This window comes from Amphiura filiformis, chromosome 2, assembly GCF_039555335.1.
Source record: "Amphiura filiformis chromosome 2, Afil_fr2py, whole genome shotgun sequence".
Lineage (NCBI taxonomy): Eukaryota > Metazoa > Echinodermata > Ophiuroidea > Amphilepidida > Amphiuridae > Amphiura > Amphiura filiformis.
In genome coordinates this window covers 17,397,485-17,410,546 of record NC_092629.1, presented here as the reverse complement: position 1 = coordinate 17,410,546, position 13,062 = coordinate 17,397,485, and positions in this window count along the sequence as shown.

The following is a 13,062-nucleotide window of genomic DNA, read 5'->3' as shown; positions in this document are numbered from 1 at the left end:
ATGAGGTTTCTCATTGTTTCCTGGTCAACTGTATGATGCTGCTTTGTCCTGTACCATGCATGTTCAAACTAATAACAAGACAAGTCTGAGACAGTGATACATTCCAGTATAGAGGTAGTCATTGTGATGTCAACGCCGTCATCTTGTGGGTACGGAGTGCCTTGCTTGACTGAAGTGGTGCATCACGTGCTGCGACTTCTGCGTAATGTCTAACGCATGACATACAGAACGCCAGTACCCACAAGATGGAGGATCCCGCGGAAAAGGCTGACGGCCTCTATGAACACAGATTTACATAACAACCTAAATGGCAAGTAAAAGCCTGAAACCAGTTGAAGACTTTTTTGTCTTGAAATAAAAGCCCAGAAAGGTCTAATCACTTCATCATGAGAATATAATGTGGCCAAGTGCACGTACATTTTTTCCATTGGTCCAATGTTTAAATAAGCACTCTGACATAGTTTTTACCTGTACACAGTTTTTAGTCTATAATTTGTAAATATGTAACTGTGTGTGCTTCAATATAATTCTGTATTATTTTCACCTTTATTATGTTTATGTTAACCATACTTGCACTGCATGTGTTTTTAAATGGGTGTTCAGTAAACAAATTTGAGATTGGTACTCTACACACTTTTGTCTAAAATCAAAACAAGCATATACAACTCCTGATGGGGCCTATCGTGAATAATGACATGTACACTTTCCCATTTTCTGTAAAAGAATTTTCCTATCCCCCTCCAAGTGAATCGGTTCTACTTTTCCAAAACTCACCCACACTTCCTATTGGACTATTCCAGTTAAAATCCATACACCCCATATGGAAGACATGACCTTAATCTTCAACACAAGGAGTGTGAATTTCAAATGGGTTTACCTTAATTGGTAACTCCAAATATAGGCCTATACTCCCTGTGTGGACTGTTAAAAGGTCATGTCTTCCAGGGGTGTATGGATTTCAACTGGAATAACCTATTGCATTAGACTGGAATTGCAAAAATCACTCAGTGCAGAAAGGAATTTTCTCCTAATGACTCAAAATGGACTGAGTGAGTTTTGGAAACCCATTCTTCAATGTCTTTACTGCATTGTTCCTTACTGAATCTACATTACATTAGTTTAACCTAATTGTCACCTGTTTTTGCTCTTGACATAGTACAGTGGAGCCTGGTTAACACAGAGTCGTTAGCGTCTGCTAACTTTGTGTTAACAGGAATTTATTATGTAATTTATAAGAGACATGTTTAATATTCTCCAGGTTCGTTAATTTACAGATATTTGATCCGTAAATTTAATGTTCTGAATACACATTAAGCAGTTTGATGTTTAAAGGATCTTAAAGCCATATTGTAACATTTGCTGAGGAGGTAGCCCTCAATATTTTTCAAAATTCTGTTTTTTACATGATTGTAATGTATATGTGGGCTATTTCATTATAAATGACAACATTGAGTCCCAAAAGGGGTCAAAATTCAAACTCATTTATTTCATGCAAATTCATTATCATTTCAAAGTTCAGATGGTGTGTCAATAATTCTCAAAATATTAGAGCGTCAAACCCTCAGGAACCATTAAAAAAAATAAATTGAATTTTTGCTGTGTAAAACATAGCTGCCGTCTGGAGGGGACATTTTTTTAAACAATTTAATACACAACTTTGAAAGAGTATATGTAACCAACATTGGGTTCATACTTATTCATATTTAGTCTGTAATAATTGTTGTATGTTCCTTTACACTTCAGTGTCTTAAATATGCCAGTTTCAATATAAAACAATTAGTAAATTGATACTAATCCAGATAAATGGTGCAAAATTACTACATATTTTAAGGATAAACTTTATCTTCACATGAAAAATTCATGAAATAGTCATTTTGTCCTGCCCAATAGCTACACTGATGCATAAGTGAGTATTCTGCGTCAATCTGTTGTACTAGTCATGGAAAACCTAAAATAAAAGACCCCTCCTGTGTCATTTGTTCTGGATAGGACACATTTTTTAACACATAATAAAGCATACTTTAACTTTAGAAATAGCTGCATCAATATTATTGCATCAATATTATTGCATAAAAGATCCCCAGCATTTAAAATCCACTACAAACAGGGTTAATATTCTGGTTAAATTAGGAATATTGCAATTTTTAGCTAACCGAAGTTCAATGCAGAATAATATCATATGTGTTCTCAACAACTGGACAATAATTTGAACACTAAAGTGGTTTGTAAGCATAATTTGCAATAAAATGCAAAAAATTTCTTGTGGGTTTGGCTCTTTGAAATTTTTATTTTTAGTTTGTTTACCAATTCATGGAAATGACATAATTGTGCTGGAGAGGACATTTGTTAAATTGCAAACAGAATCGTGGATACAGGCTTGCAAAATGCAACAAATACCAAATCATGTGCCACCTTGGTAGAAGGAAGACCACTCTTCCTCTACAAATTTCACATTCTATGATATAATCCTTCTTATTTCAACAATTAGTAATTAACTTCAGTTCTGGAGAGGACAAATTTTTAACGCGTTTCTGTGGTATCAAGAACAAGTGGTCTACTGTATGTAAAATAAATGAATTCCTCAATCAGTGCCCTGTCCCATCAATTGGTAATATAACACAGATTATACAGGTAGGGTAAGGGTTTATATTTCCTCTTTAATGTTAACAAAAATGGAGGCATGAATTGGAGAGGACACTCATTTTTTATTTAACATAAAATGCCAATTTTGCAAGAATCTCTGAATTTTAACATTTTTGCACCAATTTTCACCATTCAACTTGCATGATGTTCCACACATATCATATTTTCATTGCAACAAGCACATTGCCATAGAATGTACCTACTTTTTCAAAGAATTAATTCAGAATACATGGGCAAAATGAAATGGGACTCCAAAATTGGGTTAAAAATGTACCTTTTGGCAATTTTTTTATACAAAAAATAGACAGAATTCTGTAAAAATGCTCATGTAGCTTGTAGTTTGTGGCATACTTAGAATTAAGTTAATAACACTGCATTATCACCCTAATTATATCAACCAGATATGATAAAAGCCATTTTTGTGAACGTGTCATTTATAATGAAATAGCCCATGTGCTGTATTAAACTACCATACCCTGCAAAAATCAAGACTTTAGGTCAAAATCCGAGATTTTGAATAAAGCGCAGGAACCGTTAGTTTATTATTACAATAGATACATTAGTTGTACATGTACGCTATGTTCATAACACAGTACGTACATGGCGTGTGGGATGTTCATACTCACTTCAAAGGACTGTGTCGCAGCACGACCGACAGAGTGACATGCATTAGTGACATCGGTTTGCTTTACCCGAGTTTGGTTCAAAATTATAAGAACACATGTCTGACAGTAAACGCTAACATTTTATGGAAAAGAAATACTAATCTATTTTTATGGAAATGTTACAATGTGGTTTTAATGAACCTGGTGATCTTTATCTTAAATCCGGGTTATGGATGACCTTTAGAACAATGTTCCTTTCAGTATTGGGCTAATCCAATTGAAATCCATACACCCCCTATGGAAGACAGGACCTTAATCTTCCACACAGGGGGTGTGAATTTCAAAATGGCCTACCTGAATGGGTGACTCCATCTGAAATCTCCACCCCTGTGTAGGAGATTAAGGTCATGTCATCCATAGGGGGTATATGGATTTCAACTGGAATAGCCCAATGTTTGATAGATAAATGACCACACATACAGTTTTGTATGTTTCGCTTGTGTTGGTATGCGGAGGGAAAAGTGTGTCGTATATCAATGGGAAGTACAATACAGCAAAGATAAATATTTGTTTGAATAAAAAAAGTAAGATAAATAAAATTGGAACTAATTTGTTAGTGTGTTTGTTATTATAAATCTCTTTTAAATTAAACACTCTTGAGATACAAAATACGGCAAATTAAAACTTGGCAAATTTTGTAAAATAAATCAAAAAATAAAGTGAATACAAAAAGATAAGAAAAAATAATTTAAAAATTGGCAAATCAGCTACTTAATTAGCATGTTTTGTGCCGAAAATCTAAATCTCTGGCCAAGTGATATCACTGTAACCTGCAGATATTTGGAATAAAAATCCCTTTAAAAGGTATGTACCGGTAAAAGGATGAATTACAATGAGTAACATCAGATTTCTTTTTAAAATATATAAATTGTTAAGTGTAAAGATTATGGTTGTTTGAATATTTTGAGTCATATTCCATTTGTTGTGATTCTCTCAAAATTGGTCACTTTCAAGTTGCAAAATTCTGAATTCTGATAACTTAATTGGATTTCTTACGTCATCTGGATTCCACATATATTATTTTTATGGAAACCCAAACCATAATTGAACATTACATACACACACAGAAGGAATACAACATATAAGGCAAAAAAAAAAAAAAAAGGTTTGTCTCAAAGCTCACAAGAAATTTAAAAACAAATGCGAAATGCGTTTTTTATTTTTTATTCCGACTTTTTTCATGGTATTTTGAGAAAAAGTCTGATTTTCGCCGATTTTTTCTGGAAAAAACTTTAAAAATTTTTTTTTTTTTTGAAATAAAAAAAATTTCCGCATTTGTTTTTTGTCAAATCGTGGGATTTTACAAACGCAAGCTTTGAGACGAACCTTTTTTTTTTTTGCCTAACAAAGCCAGGGAAATAAAAACGGCATATTCAGTTTAAATCCACATGCCCCTATGGAAGATATGCCCTTAACCTCCCACACAAGAGGGGGTGTAAATTTTAAATAGGAGTCACACTCCCTGTGTAGAAGATTAAGGACATGTCTTCCATAGGGTGTGGAGTTTAACTGTAATAGCCTAATATGAATGATGTAATACAATCAGTTAAACTTGTGCTGGCTCTCCTTTTGTGTTATGAATGCAATAATGACCTTTAGAATGTTTAGTTTGTGATAATAGTTAATTATACTTAGAAATGAAACAACACCTGATATTAATAAAACATACTTGCACAATTTTTTTCTCAAATTTCCCCTTGTATATATTTAACTCCTCCATGCTGAATATTAAAGGCAATATTTATTGCAAGATATTATTGCAAAATATGTTTGCAAACATTTGTGCAAAATATTTTGTCAACATTTAAAAGGGCATTTTGTGATCCACAGCATCACCCCCCCCCCACTTTTTCTCTTTTTATACCACTGGAAACCTTTGGCTACATGTTTATGTGCCAAATATTTCTACAGAATGAAATTACAACACATTGTCTATGGAGCAGTGTAATACACATAATTATAGTAACTGCAAAGTCGGAATGTAATTTTGGGAAAAAGCTTTTGTCCTGATATCTACTCGAACATACCATAAAAAAAACCAAAATACTCTTTTAAATGAATGTGCAAAGATTTTATATACAATATAGTTTGGTTTTGGCGATAACAATTTGGATCATCAGATTTCTCCAAACCACCTATATATATGTATATAAAACTATACAACATAAATCAGGTACCAGTTACTTTAATGTTGGTGACATTTGACTAAATATCAAGAACTGTACTGTTTTTATTTTGCCCATTCAAAATTGACAGGAAAATGCGAGATATGAATATTGCCTACTTTCGCTGGGCTCATTTTTGGCGATTTCTGAACAGTTTTGTGGGTGTTTTGCGTTTCCAAATATATTTACATCAGGGGCTGTGCAATAATTATGAGCTCTAGTGGGAGGGTAAAATGGGGGGGGCAAGAAATTTTGGCGAGCTGAAAGAAGAGGGGAAGCAATTTTTAATTTTTGGCAAGCTGAAGGGGGGGGGGAAGCAATTTTTGGCAAACATTCATCATGGGCCACCTTTTAAATAAAACACTCTAAAATGGCTCAAGAAAACAGTATGGTTTGCAGATTGAGATCCAACAAATTTGGCATGTGCAAAAAGGGGGGGGCAAAGATTATTTTAAGCAAATATTTTAGCAGTCCACAAATCAGCAACTGCAAGACGCGCATCTTTCAGAATCACCATATCCCATGAACAATCCAATTTCCCTGTGGTAGTCTTCCCAACCAACACACCTGTTGTACTACAATACTGTAATATTTCGCCATGACCATATAATGGCCCGCTCTTATCACTCAGTAACTTTGTACTACGCCCTACTAATAGACTATCGGTAGCTTCTTGATAGCAAAGTCCAAGCGCATTTGACACTTCGAAAGTTTGGACATTGTTTCCTGAAGTTAAATCGATCACTAGAACATTTGAGGTTTGGAAGTTTGATATAGCGATACAAGAACGTGGCAGGATTGCTACGCATCGTGGAGCGATGTGTGTCTTGAAACTTTGTAGCATTTCCGATAGGTCTTGTAAGAGTATAGTGATAGTACAGTTATCAGTGTCTGCTACAAGGACTTTGCCATCAGGGATGAGCTTAATCACAAGTGCTTTACCTTGCGTTTTTAACGAGCCCTCAAGAGAGCCTTGGGATGAGTAAATCTCGATTTGCGAGACGCGGGCAACTAGGAATTTTCCATCGGCTCTTACAGCGACACCACAAGGCGTATTTGTATCGCTTGAAGCCAGCGCAAAATTTTTACGCAACAAGTATTTTCCATTCACGTCTTTCTCATACACGTACAACTGGGTATCTCTGCTTGTTTTATCAAGCAATACAATTCCACCTTGTGCCGTTTCTGTAATTGAAACCAACCCATCAAATTTACCAAACTCGTCTACTTTTTCAAGCTTACGGTACTCTACTACTTTACCTAATGATACACTGGGTGGAGTTGATGAGAACACAAATTTAGTCTTATCTACCTGTCGGTCTACCCCTTCACCCTGATCCTCCCCCAACATCGCCTTCAAACCTACTACTAACTGGCGATGCTGTGTAACATACTCATTGGTAGCTGTTTCATCAAGAACTTTCCCAACTTGGTTGTTCTCTCCGCGTATACCGTCTGCATGCCTTTGTAATCGTGTCACATTCTCTTGTATATCCGTCAGCCGTTCTTCTTCCATCTGTTGTAGTTGTGCCCTCTGTGCTTCCGCTTGCTTCCTTACATTCGCTAACGCTAATTTCTCCTGCTGGTTGATTTTCTCTTGCTCTGCAAAAAGTGACGTTTTGATATTTTCTGCAAGTTCATCAAGTCTTGCTCTGCTTTCGTTGCAAAGTTTCCCTTCTCCGTCCATTTCTTCTAAAACCGCCATCATTTCAGCCATCTGCACATCATACGTATCTCTCAGGCCTTCAATGACACAAGTTTTGTGCTCCAAAGTTACACAAACATGACACAGAGTTTTGTTGCATGAAGTGCAGTAGAAGTGCATCTTTTCGGGGGTGTGGCGTACGCATTTAGGGGGCACAAGTACTCTGTTGCGCATGTAATCAGCGTGAATCTTAGCTAGGTTCTTCAAGCGTATATTGGTCTTCATCTTTTTAACACCTTCTTGTGGTATGCAGGTTACTTTGCGACACTCTGGACACTCAACGACATTTCGCCCACCTGCAATATGTTGAATACACATTTGACAACATGTGTGAAGGCAGTTTAGATCTATCGGGATTTTGGGCTCCTCAAAGATTTCTTTACACACGGGACATGATAACTCAGCGTTGTTACGACTTAGAAATAAAGAAGTTTCTGTTGAAGCCATGTTGGTTTGTATCAATCAATCAATTTGTTATGAATATGAATCAATCAGTTAGTCAAGTCGTGGCCTTATCAATCACAAACAGGTTTTTGATTTTATTAATTAATCTGTTTATTAGCCAATGATCAATTAATCAATAATCAATCAATCAATCAATATTCAATCAATCAATAGCCTTTCTGCATTCACTTGTCAATAATCAATCAAGTTAATGTTAGTTCGGCAAATCAAAAATAATGTTACCATGCAGCACCTTGGCAGTCCAAGTTTGGAGCTAATGTCATATACTAGTATCATAACTGCTCATAGCAAATACTTGCTGCACACAATCAAGTACTCAATCAATCTAGTATTTAATCACTCATTTGATCAATCAATGTTTGCATCATAGTTCAAATGGTTACCAGTTTGTAAAGTAAACTGCTAATGTAAGTTCTGCAAGCCAGCAATAATCAGTTCATTCAAAGTTCATAGTCAATTCAAAGCCACCAATATGTTGGGTAAAACGCAAAAGTCAGTCAAATAAGTATAAGTACTATTTGACAATATACTTCAATAGCGAATGGCAGAGTCACATAACACCAATGTTACACGTTGCAATTCCTAACTTTCACAAAATGTTTCAGTCCTGGTTTCAGTAAGTCCAATGTAATATAGTCACTCCACTTGGCAATCTTTGTATCGCCATGTAAACATGTTAGAAGATTTATGGTAGAATGAAGATATTTATATACATTATGTTAAAATCAGACTGTGATCAAATGAACCATGGACCACTGTTAATCAATCACCTGTATGTGGGCGAGTGGAAAGTCCCTGGAATCTGTATCATTAAAGTGATACTACCATGGACAACTTACTTTAATTAATAATGAATTTTAATTAACTGATTAAATAATTGAAGTTGTAGAATGACAGTTTAATATGAATTAATGACTTGTCACTCTGGGGAGGGGGTGCAAGGGAGGAGGGGGCATGTGTGATATCTTTATTCCTTTGGGCTTGTTTCAGTCCACATCTTATGAAAGTCCCCCTCCTTCCCCTGTTAACTGATCCCAGTTAAAATCTATACACCCCCTACGGAAGACATGACCTTAATCTCCCACACAGGGAATGTGAATTTCAAATGGGATTACCTGAATCGGTGACTACATTTGCAATTTACACCCTCTGTGTGTGAGATTAAGTAGGTCATCTCGTTCATACGGGGTGTATGTATTTTAACTGGAATAGCCCAATTTTCCTAGAGGAGCCTACCTCCCTGACCCCATATCAAGTTAGCCACCCCTGACAAATTGAATCCTGGTTTATATATACTGCGCCAATAAAGTATCCTTACACTTGGAAAAATAATCAAAATTTCAAAACTGAACAATATTGGGGTAAATTTGTTTTTTTAATAGATGCACTATTTAATCCTGCACATTATGACACCACATTGAATCCAATGTGACCTCTAGAAGTAAAGTTACAAGCAATTGAATAGACGAGGGTCCAGTTTTAAAAGTGACAAACTGGCCTATACAAGGCGCAAAAAGATTCCAACAAAGCGAAACAAAGAGACAACACAGTTTCTTCAATGAAGCGTTATTTAAAGCAGTTTTATTTCAGTTTTTACTTCTCTATATTTTTCATAACTTTCATTTTATTTGTCAGTTCTTTTGTTTCAGTTTTCTTTTGTTCCTTTTGTTTAAAATTAAAGCCAAGCGCATAAGTTAGCCATTCACCACTCTCAAACCAGATGTCTAGTATGTGGAGTTTTGAATAGGCCAGTTTGTCACTTCGTCTAATCAAATGCTTGTAACTTTGCTTCTTGAAGTCTCATTGGATTCAATGCAGTGTCATAATGTGCAGGATTATGTAGTACATCTATTTAAAAAACAAATTTACCCCAATATTGTTCCGTTCGGAAATTGTGACTATTTTTCCAAGTGTAAGGATATTTTATTGGCGCAGTATAGAATGTCACTACATGTCCCTTTAAACAGTAATTGATTGCAATTAAACAGATGTAACCAATGGCAGCCAGTTTATTTATATATAACTAGTAACAAAATATAGGGACAAAATATTTGTGTGGCTTAAATCCCACTGAACTGTGAAATTTGTCCTGTTCACTGCAAACAAATTTTCTCCACTCAAAACCCGGAGGGGGGGGGGCACTCACTAAAAATGGGTGACATGGATGTGCGGCCACATTGACCCCCATTTGTCAACTCCCTCTCACCCAATGACCCCCTTTTTTGTTTTACTGAACTCCTTCTCACCCAATGACCCCCTTTTTTGTTTTCCTGTCACCAAAAGACAACCTTTTTCAAAAGTTTTGGGAAAATTTTTGATAATCTCTCACTGAATGACCCTGTTTTTTCATAATTTTTCTTCAAATTTTTTCAAATTTTGATAACATTTTTGAAAAATTTTTGTATCAACTTTTATATTTTGACCCAAACCCAACATTTTTCCCAGTCTCATTGAATGACCCTGTTTTTTGGTAAGATTTTCCCTAGTCTCACAGAAAGACTCCCTTTTTTAGGGCCTTCTCACTGAAAGACCCCCCCCCCTTTTTTTTGGTGTCTAGGCTCTCACAGAAAGACCCCTAGTTTCGAACTGCAGTCTGCACAATGGCACACATCCCTGTCACTTCCAAAGTCAAGTGCCCCCGGCTCAAAATTGTTTTTGTAATTTGTGTATGTGTGTTGTTTTTGCCTTATACTGGCTTTTTTACTTTTTACTATTAACAAAGTAAAATTGACAAAGCAAATACTGCCTATATACTAAGGAAGGTAACATAGTCCACAGGAAATTTGAAATGTTTATGCAGTACTGTTTCCAACCCTGCCAATTTTTAAACCCAATTTCCACATTTTTTTCTGTACAATTTGTTTTCATGTAAATCACTGGACCCTGTATACAACACAATGAACATGGGGAATCCCCACATTGATAAATATTGCTCAATATATATAGGACAACTAACTCTGGACTACACAGTGACAATGCAAATCCTGATTTGCTTTTAGATATGAAATGAATGAAGATAAAGGTCCAATGGGAAATAGAAAACAAGAATTAATGAGTCAAAGTGGAGCTACCCCAGAGGAGACTCTAAATATTGATCAATAGGAAAACTTTAACTCACCATGATGTACAATCTTTTTTAATGAATTAGGTGAATTTTTTAAAGCCCAATTTTTTGGTAGATATTTATAATGTTTATATATTTCCTGAATTACACTTAATTGGAATCAGCAGAATTTGTTCAGTGTTTAAATTAATGTCTATTAAATCCCCCAATAGAACAGTGTTCAGTAGCCAAGATAGTAAGCTTGGTTTCATTCATTTGGCCCAGACATTTTTTCAGTGTCTATACCCAGGGGTCTATGTTTTGCCTCATTCAGCTTAAAATGAGAAAACCTTCCCGACAGTTGTTACTAACATTATTTCATAATTTTTGCAGCAGTGCTGCATTAATTCTGAATTGGCTGGGTGTTACTATACTGAAATTTTCGAATGTGAAAGGCATTTTGTACCACTGAAGTTTTTCGTACACATCGATAGCTTTATTAATATAAAGATTGACTTTTGTAGAATTTTGGTTGTGTATCCATTGATTTTATATGCGATTTCATTGAAAGAAGTGTTTTTTAATGCAATTATTTTCAACAACACACTCAACCTGGGCTCCTTGCATGAGGAATATTAGCTACAAGCATTAGCTGAGCATGCGTCCTGTCAATTTCTACTCTCACACCCCTGATTTAGCATAGGGATTGGGCTCGTTTGCATATGCATGAGTTCGTTGAGTTGGTCGTGGCGTCCTTGGAGATAGTACATTTCTAGTAAAATGGTATAGATGAGTTTATAGTCAAAATGCGTGATGTATTTTAACAGTTTAAACGTAGGCCTATGTTTTTGTAAATGTGCATAATTTCCAATCACGTCGCAGATGGCAACTATCACAGCACAAGTAATAATTTATCCTAGTGTATTGCCCCGGTAGAATACCTTGCATATGCCATAGACAAATTTTGATAACTTGGTTGGTAGACAGAGATGACGTCAGTGGTACTGATTTTGGTTTAGATCTGAAACCATATTATACCTCAGGTTTAGATTGAGAAAGTATAGGCCTACATATCAAGTAATTATCTGGTGGGAATTGTTTTATTGTTGTATTAATTGTGGTAGGCCTATACTGAACCCGACAACCACATTTGAAGAAAATAATTATAACTATGATTAATTTTATCATGGGCTATATTTTTGCCGGCGGAGGAATGTGGATTTAGCCTGGGGAGTTAGCTTTCAAAAACTGTATCACGTGTCATTACATGTGGATGGGATGGGTGAAGTTTCGTGTTACCAAAGTATGGTGTGTTACCATTACAACAACAACTTACTTATTTACATAGTACATCCAATCACAGCGTGCTGATCTGTCTGAAGTAATAAACAAAGGTTGTTCAGTCGCACAGTAACAGTGCATGCACGCGTCATTAGAGGCGCTGTAGTTTAATATGGATATGCAAACGAGATGGCGGTGACCGTGACTCAACTGTAAATGATTATTCTTCGGGACACCTTGACGGATTTTCCCGCAATTGACACACCGTGCTGTATTAAAGCATGGTAAAGTGAACCTGTAAAATGTACCAAATGCAGTTTTTGATATTGCGGTACATGTCAGCTATTTTTATGCAATTTTCGACCGTTGTTTCGCCTACAGTTTGTTTAGGACTTCTGTGTTGTGGACCATACTATTTTGTTTTTACGAAAGTGGTAATTTCTCCATCATTTTGTTTCAAGTTGCTTTATTTATTACTAAATAGCCTATTCGGTCTGGGTATTAAATTGATAGGCCTAATGGCGCAGTGTAAAAGGACCATGCGGTTATAAGTTGAGACTCCCAAAAGACTGACGGCGTGACATTTTTCTTGAACAAATGAAATGATAATGATATTTTCAAAATGAATACTTACACCCCTCATAGGGGTCTATGTAAAACAGTCAATTATCAGAATTGCAAGTGTAGTCTAAAAGTGACAACGAGATATTGTATTCTCTGGTTTGGAATGAGTATTTATGACTGAAAGCAGTTTAAGCAGCTAATTAGCACTAATTAAACCTTTTGAATAAATAATTAGGTCTGTTTATTTTGATCACCCTGTATACATAGAAGCAAACATCGCACCCAAAATAAAGTATATTTCTGGTTGGCTTTTTCAATTCAAGCTCTGTTTGATTTTGTGGTCCTCAGATTGAGAAAATATTCCTGAAGAGAAAAATATACCACATGTTCCTTAAAAGTTCATTTTACACACTGTATATCGTCTAGTACACCCTGAATATTGATTTGAATTTTGGTCAGTTTAATCTCTGTTCTTAATGCTTTCCAGAAATAGGCCTACCTGTAATTGGTTCATAAAATGATATAACTATT